The following is an 8,993-nucleotide window of genomic DNA, read 5'->3' on the forward strand; positions in this document are numbered from 1 at the left end:
CAGCCTCTAAACTCTGCAGATAATCCCTAATCTTAGCTGAAACACTTCCAGGTACTTTCTGTTTCACTAGTAAAGGAAAATGACAAAATTTTCCTTCATTTGCTTGCCTTGCATACAGACCTAGTTTTGTTTTAAATGCTTTGACATGTGTCCACATTTCATGAGCAAACAGTCCCTTTACCTGCAAAGTCACAATCAGCTCATACAGTTTTGCAAAAATATCAGCTGCAAACATCATCTCATATCTCCACTCTTCACATCCTATTTTTGCAACAAAATCATGAGATATTTCCTTAGTGTCCAGAAATAAAATAATTACATCTTGTAATGCCCAGACTCTTTTTAATACTTTGCCCAAGCTCAACCAACTCACACTGTTATGGTAAATTAGATCTTCATGTTCTGCCCCAACATCCTCAAGAAGAGATTTGAACTGTCTGTGATGGAGTGCCCTTGCTCTGATTGTGTTCACAACACCAACAACAGGATCTAACACATGCTTTAAATCTGGTGCAGTATTGCACAGGCTTTCATGATGTAAAATACAATGAAAATCCAAAATATCACTGTCTGTGTCTTTGAATGTAACTTGTATTTTAAAAGTTTCACCAGACCTATATTTTTCCCACAGAAAGCTCTTGCCCTGTCTGTTGTAATGCTTACCATTTTGTTCCAGGGTAAGCCACTTGTTTCCACACAATTAACAACACATTCTACCAAGTCCTGACCAGTGGTTCTATCTTTCATGGATACTATACCAAGTAATTCCTCAGTGATGACGCAATGTTAATTAATTCCACGGATAAAGATGAGTACTTATGCAGTGTCTTCAATATCTGTGCTTTCGTCCATTGCCAGTGAAAACCAAACAAAATCTTTGCTCGCAGTCTTTAGCTGGTCTGCAAGTTCAGCATTAATTAAATCAATGCGCCGCGCTATAGTCCTCCTTGACAACGAAATGCTCTCAAATTTGGTTTTAACCTCAGGACACAATACACTTGCACACTCTACCATGGACTGTTTAATAAACTCACCATCTGAAAAAGGTTTGTTTCGTTTAGCAAGGTTATAGGCAAAAATGAAACTTGCTTCTGTAGCACTATTTTGAAGCGGTGTTTTCTTTGTAAATAGCGCTTGATGAATCTTCAAGCGTTTCACGAACTCCGCTGCTTTTATTTTTCGTTCTTCATCTGAAAGTTTGCAGCCAAAGTCACTGTGTTTTGTTTCGTGATGTCGTTTCAGATTGTACTCCTTGAATATGGCAACTGTATCATGGCATAGTAAGCATGTGGCTTTATTTCCTGCACCAATAAAGAAATATTTGGTCCTCCAGTCTTCATTAAACAGACAGCATTTATCACCGACTTTACCCCTCTTCTTAGGAGTCATGATTGCACTGAAGTAAAAATAATATATATGTTAAGTTGTACTGCTGCACAGACAAAACACAAGTAAACCACCTGAAAAAGAAGAAAATTTCTCTGAACGTCGTACTATTCACTCGGCGCGTGAGAAATACTGTGCTTCAATCAGCCATCGCGTGGAGCATAAATTTGCACCAATAGGGGGATGCACAATGCTTTTTTCCATGCCCGTGGTGGCAGATGGTAGTGCTCCCATAATCCACTGTGCCCACATGCAGATGGGTTGATTGCGTGACTTGAGAGACATCTGTCGGTAGTACGCACTACCAAGTAGCGCAGACGCTCACGGATTTTTTTAGTCTCACGGGGAAGGGAAATTTTGTTTTCCCTATGATTTTTGTAAATGTCTTGGTGGGCCACACAAAACCCCTCGGTGGGCCACATGTGGCCTGCGAGCTGCTGTTTTCCCACCCCTGGTTTAAACCATTATGACTTATTTAAGGTGCTCTACATCAATCTTCTGTGATGCAAACAAGTGAGTTGTCTATAGTCTGTTGTTCCACATGTAGTTGCTGGACTTTATTTCTCATGGACTGAATATTTTGGTGGAGGATTAAGAAACTTTACCTTGAAGGTTTCTCTCTCTTTTTGTCCTTGACTAAAAAATCCTTTGGATGAAGAGCAGGCATGATTTTCCGTTTGCTCACAGTACTACACAATGTTGCTTCTGTTGACTTCTCATCCTTCAAAAATGCTGTTGATGTTGTTACTGCTGCTGATGGTGATGCTGCAGCTTCTGATGTTGTTGAGGATGATGTTTTCAGTATCTTACAGATAATGCCCCGGCAACACCATGGATTGTCAGGAATTTGTTTATTTCCTCTGTGAAGTATGTTTATTTTGTTTCTTTTGTCATACTTGCATCTCCACCCTCCAATTCAGTTCATTTCACATAGTAGGAAATAGAATGTAACAGATTCAATTCCTGCTGGTAGATTTCTTGTGTCTATTCATGCTTTACTGATAATGAAAAGTGCAACAGGACACACTTCTAGCCCACTTGATTCCTTGAGTTTTCATTTCTTTATTTTTGTTCGGACTGCATACATTACACAGATAATCTACAAATACATAATGTGTTAATGCTTATACATACATGGTTTCTCTGGCTGGTTTGTTTACATTAAAATTACATTGAACACAGATGTGTCATTATGATGTAGCATACATAGAGTGGAGCAGAAAATAAATCCTGATACAAATGCTCCTGTGTCTACACACTTGGCATCTATACCTCAGATTGCATGGGCATTTTCAGAGAACTTTGTGTCTAATTTCTTTTATATAGTCAATAATTTAGTCTGATTTAAGCATATGTTTTTGTTTTTCTTGGTGTTACATCCATGGCAGCAACAGATTTTGTGATCATTTGGCTAATTCTGTCATATTTTCTACAATGCCTGTAAAGAATTTATTAGAAGTGTAAACTGCCTCTAAAATTTTCAGAATAGTATCATTAAATGAATAATAAATTGACCTAAGGTAGTATTGTATTGCCATGAAATGTATAGCACAAATAAGTAGGAACATCTTGTATCATAAAACCTTCAAAAGGGCAATTAGGGTCACTTTTATTGGGAACTTGAAAGCTCACAGTAAGATGTAAAATTATATTTACAAATTTGTTACACTACTGTAGTGAGTTTAAAACATGCCACAACTTTACCTGCCTAATGTTTATGAACTAATGTACCATCCTATTATCTTACCTCAATTAATATCAACTGTTATGAGTAACGAAACTCTCTGTTTTTAAAAGCATTACAAACTTTTTAAAACAAATTATGTGTGTGAAATGTTTGTTCTTGATCATTATTGTCTTGATACCTGGTTCTTGCTATACTACACTTCAGTTAGGAATAAAGTGAAAATCATCTACTGACGTTTATTCTCAGTATTTTCAATCAAGTCTGTGTGTGTGTGTGTGTGTGGGGGGGGGGGGGGGGCAGGGGGGGTTATTAGGACAGAGAGACTGTGGTATAAATTCGTAATGTACAGAAAGCATAAAGCTAAAGAAATTTTAATGTTTATCAAGTAGTGATTGTTGCTGATTTGTGGAAACTACCTGTAGTACACTGTTTGATGATAGTTTATCTCATGTTTTGAAATACTTAGAATATACAGTGAGCATAAAATGGAAAAAAAATACAGAACTTAGATTATGCATTTTGGAGTGTCATCTTCAGACACAAACCAATATATATATTGACAAAGTGTACTTTTTTTACTTGGTACCCTTGTGAATGTCTATTAAAATTACTACACAGTCAGTACTACAAGCAGAAGTTTTTCCATTGTGGAAAACACTGAAATGATGTAGCAGTTATTCCAAAAAACTAATAGCTCTTATTCCATGAACATAATATCTCCATCAACACTGACTTCCTCAAGAGACGGGTAAGTGACAAGTTCTTGTCAAACTACAGGTGAGATTTTAGTTTTTGGTAGAAATGACCGCCAAACAACTGCATAAATATGTTAAAAGTTACTTTATTTTGCACTACCTGGTAAGAGGAAACCTCTTCCTCATTATCAGGTGCCTTTTTCTAGTTGCAATGAATAAAATATGCAAAAAAAAAAAAAAAGAAAATTAAATAAAATTTACAGGTGAGAATTTGCTTCTGATAATTCGATACATCAAGTTTGTTCAAATCCAAGAACATAATAATTCCTGTATTAAAGTATTTAATAGAAGCAATTTTATTATGCCTCGTAGAAACAACGTGGCATTTGTGCAAAACAGGAAATATGGTACATCTCTTACATTCAGGTGATCGCCCCACAAGTCTTGTCAAAACTGTGGCGTAATGCACAACTTCGTCAAAATCATTCTGTAGAGATGAGAATCTTCTGTAATTAAATTTTCAGTCATTAAAAATGAAACACCTTGGACAAAAATCGGTGAAATATATCAGGAAAAATATCGGCTGCTGACATTTTCCTTCATGTTAGGAAAACACACCTACTGAAAGCAAAGGCGGTCTACCCATATTTCTCTGGTCCTTGCGTGAATGAAATCTAGTATGGAAATGCCTACGACACGTATCTTTTAACTTGTTTCGATCACTGGGATTTGAATATTTCGTTGTCTGTTAGATATGTTCATACACTTACAAATAATGTTATGAATGGAATTCTATGTGAGAGCCTGTCGAAAATTAGTTGTCTGTAACTGCATTTTAGAAAAAATTCTGATCACATTCTTTCCTTTCGTTCACGCAATTATTGTGTGTTGTAATTACTTTACCGGTTACTGGAGACAAAAATGAACCACAAGCAAAAAATGTCTAAAATCACATACATCTAGACGTAAACTGTGCTTGGTTAGTAAGCAAAAAAATTGAATAAACTCTTAATTGGGATGCATATATTTTATCCGTGATTGCAGACCTGCTGTTTTTCAGTTATTAAATATGTATGCCTGCAACTGAGTTCTTGATTGCTAGGTTTCTAAGTATATCTTGCATCAAAGTTTACCAGTATTCAGAAATCCAGTATATGTGTACCCAGAACAACTTTAATTCATATAAAACCTTCATGGATGCAGTTTAGACAGAGGCGCTATCTGTTCTGAATAGTGGTGGGCAGGAAATCGCGTATCTGTTAGAAATCACAGTGACTGAGAAGTCACAGATATCACAGTAGCAACTTTACAGAATCTAACTGCAATTTCAGTCACAGTTAGCAGTCGCAAGTAGTATTTCACATTCAAAGACGTGAGCCATCTATTGGTCGAATTTAGCACTGCTTTCTGCGATTTCAGTGACAAGTCGCAACTAAGAGTAGCAAGTAGCAACTAAAAAGCGCGGTTAACAGTGGCATCTGTTGGCCAAAATTCGTAAGACGTCCATCTCTGCGGTACGCTATGGAGTCCACCTGCGATATCCGTGACAAGTCGCAACTAAGAGTCGCAAGTAGCAACTAAAAAGCGCAGTTAACAGTGCCATCTGTTGGCCAAAGTTCGTACTGCGTCCATCTCTGCGATACGGTATCGAGTCTAACTGCGATTTCCGTGACAAGTCGCAACTAAGAGTCGCAAGTAGCAACTAGAAAGCGCGGTTAACAGTGACATCTGTTGGCCAAAGTTCGTACTACGTCCATCTCTGCGATACGGTATCGAGTCTAACTGCGATTTCCGTGACAAGTCGCAACTAAGAGTCGCAAGTAGCAACTAGAAAGCGCGGTTAACAGTGCCATCTGTGGGTCAAAGTTCGTACTACGCCCATCTCTGCGATACACTATTCAGTCCTACTGCGATTTCCGTGACAAGTCGCAACTACGAGTCGCAAGTAGCAATTAAAAAGTGCAGTTAGCACTGCCATCTGTTGAGCAAAGTTCATACTACGCTATTCGCTACCGAGTCAAATTGCGATTTCTGTGACAAATCGCAACTAAGAGTCGCAAGTAGCAACTAAAAAGCGCAGTTAACATACTTTTCCTAGTGTCATCTGTTGACCGACGTACGTACTTCGTTATGAGAGACTTGTGCCTCACGAGATCGATGTGCTGTGTGTGCATATAAAGGGCTTATTTCAATAGTGGTACAAATCCATTTTTGTTCATTTTGAGATACAGAGTCGTAAAGTTAAATGAGCGCTGAAAAATCTGCAGTTGAGATACCAGAAATATTCAAGCATATCGCTTCTTTCAAGAGATGAACCTTTATTTATGTTTGTTTGGATCACTAATTTCAGAAGCATTATAGGCAGAAAAGTGGAGGTAATGGACTTGTACCACTATTGAAATAAGCCCGTCATATTATATGACGACATGCACATTCAGCATCAGTTATGGTTGGTCAAATACTGCTGTGACTCTGAATGTATTATATTAATAAGAAGCAACATTGCCTTTTTCTCCTGAAAATATCAAGTAACGTAACAAATGTGTTTGATTCTGCTTCCAATATGACAGTTTTGGTTAATACTCCACATGCCTACAGGACTTTGCAATGTTAACACAGCAGAACTCTGACATCTGTATAACTGTAGAGAAATGAAAATAGTCATATGAATGCATCACTTTTGTTCCGACACAGTTCAAGACTCGGGAGAAAAGTTTTACACCTGGTGTTCTACATGGCAACTTCACACACAAGAACTTTTTGCCGACACTACTACCACCTACATAAGTAAGCTTTTTCTGTGTTACTTTCAAGTAATGCACTTAAGCTATACCTGATTTAACTGGAAGATCTGTACTTCCCACTTTCATATCAACAGCCTCAAAATGGATATTGTAGACTTCGGGATATGTTACAGGTCAGTGTCACACCAAGATTGTGAAGAAAGGGAGGGGGGGGGGGTGGGGGGGAGGTCATGTCACTCTCCAATAAGTAAGTGGCAGAAAATTATGGGTATAGGACGGCTTAAACATGTGGAAAATGAGATTTTTATTATTCACTCACTGTATTTGACATTTATTATTCCTTTAAAATCGCACAACTTCAATAAAACACAGTTTAATCATTCCCACACTTATTTCACAATTATTTCACTTTTAAACTGCAAATCCTCTAAGAGCTGTCTTGAATCTTCACGAGTCTCTCTCAACAGCCTTGAAGTGGATAGATACGTACAGCAACCAGTAATCAGAGTCAGAACTGTGTCTGCAAAAACACAAGGATTATTAAACAATTTTTGCTGTCATTAATTACTAGCAATATAATTGACAGAGTAGATTGGTAATATTTGCTATAATGAATATCACATTTGCAAGAACGATCTCACTGAAGTTATTAAGTCCATCGAAACGCTTAGAAACTAACCTCTCGTCTGACGAAAACAGTCTAAAGACGCAGTGGCAATTTCTTCAGATCTGTTGACAATGATATTTTGAGTTATCACTTTACTGAGTGACTGAAATGTAGTTTAGGTACCTGTGAACATAACAATATGTTAGAATTCGTTTTCTAAATACGAACTATTACGGTACTGTACGGCTACTTACATATTAATTACACTATTAATATTTTCACAGTTGTTACTTTAATACAAAATTAAAGCCAACGGAAGAAAAAACATAAAACATACTTGCCAATGACAGGTTTGTTGAGATGCAATTTTCTGTGTTGACAGATGTAACTTTTTCATACGGTGGTAAGTCGCTGAAATCGCAGGAATCACAGAAATCGCAGAAGTAGCAGAAATCGCGGAAGTAGCAGAAATCGCAGAAATAGCAGTGGCGGAAGGATACACGACCTATGTTCCTTAACTGCAACTCTTAACTGCGACAAATCACAGTTAAGAATAACAGATACTGAAAAGTAGCATTCACAGAAATCACTGATATCGGAAAATCGCAGTTTAGCCTACCACTAGTTCTGAAGTGACAAGATGTTAGGACGCTGCCGGTCACATGACATCCTCTGTGTGACGTACGCGGTGCAGCCTGCCTTTCTTGTTGGTCATCTTTCTCATTGGCCTCGTACGGGTCGTAACAAACGCAAAGCCACATGTGCTTTCTTTGTTGTTTCGCCTGTGTAGCCATTATATGATTGTGAATTGAAATGTTAGTGTAATAGTGTTCATACTACTTCAATATATAAATATGCCATGTAGATGCTGTATGCCTCATTGTAGAGGCAATTATACTGCTCAGGAAAGAGTCAGTAATTCCATTTCCCTCGTGATGAAGATGCAAGGAGAGAATGGATAAGAGCAGTTCACCGTGATTATTTTTACCCCTTCAGATCACTCTGTGCGTCATTCCATGTCAGTTCAACCAATTTGAGAAAATATTCCAGCTGATAGTCTCAGATTTGGCTGAAATTTAGCACACCAATGCTACCAAGTGTGGAACGCTCATGTACAAAAGTTTAAGTTCCCCTGCCAATTAGTTCCAGAATTATGGCTTGTGAAAGAAGGTGGCGTGACCCGGAAATTGCAACCCGCATCTGGCAATCTATCCTCAGACCCAACTTCAGGTCTTAATAACTTTGGAATTATTCCGCACACACCAACAACATATTTCTGAGGGCAAATAAAAAATTCCAAAATGTGATTAAAAAATATAATACATTAAAAGGTTCATATTGTAGGTGCCCTCTGTGCCAAATATAATTCACTCAAAAAGGGTATAAATTTTTTTGTGGTAAGCTTAATGTGGCCTAAACACACACAGAACTCATTTTGCCCATATCAGTCACACAAACAGAGTTACTTGCACACGAAAATACACAAATTTGAAAAATTACGTGAAAACACTGATTTTCTAAGTCTGGTAGCACAAAAGGGACAAGTGATATCCAAGCTAAATTTCAAACACTGCATAAGTAGACCATAATATAATATGTGGCAAAATTTCAACTTGTTATTGTAAGGCATTTGTGTACAATAAAAGTTGACAGAGATGTATTTGGTTATGTTTCTTTTAACATGATTTAGCAAGTAATAGTGTTGATGCAGACATCTTGCTTCATATAAAGCTGCAGCAATTGTTGGGAATCATTAGGCAACAGAAAGTTAAACATTGTTAGTTTTCAGGGACAGAATGAGTAATTGTTAGGCAGGAACAACAAAGGAAACAAGCAACAATTACAGGTTACTCATGTTTTTAAGATTCTAGTTC

The 8,993-nt window shown here is 37.5% G+C and overlaps 1 long non-coding RNA gene across 1 annotated transcript; it reads right to left on the reverse strand.

Annotated features, from left to right (window-relative positions):
- Window positions 1–6,898: 6,898 nt before the first annotated feature.
- LOC126427044 (uncharacterized) lies at window positions 6,899–7,586 on the reverse strand. Its single transcript, XR_007576508.1, has 3 exons — window positions 7,457–7,586; window positions 7,192–7,302; window positions 6,899–7,032 (listed from the first exon to the last, which is right to left on the reverse strand). It is a non-coding gene; the product is annotated as an uncharacterized LOC126427044 (long non-coding RNA).
- Window positions 7,587–8,993: the final 1,407 nt, after the last annotated feature.

Source organism: Schistocerca serialis, chromosome 11, assembly GCF_023864345.2.
Source record: "Schistocerca serialis cubense isolate TAMUIC-IGC-003099 chromosome 11, iqSchSeri2.2, whole genome shotgun sequence".
In the NCBI taxonomy this organism is placed as follows: Eukaryota; Metazoa; Arthropoda; class Insecta; order Orthoptera; family Acrididae; genus Schistocerca; species Schistocerca serialis.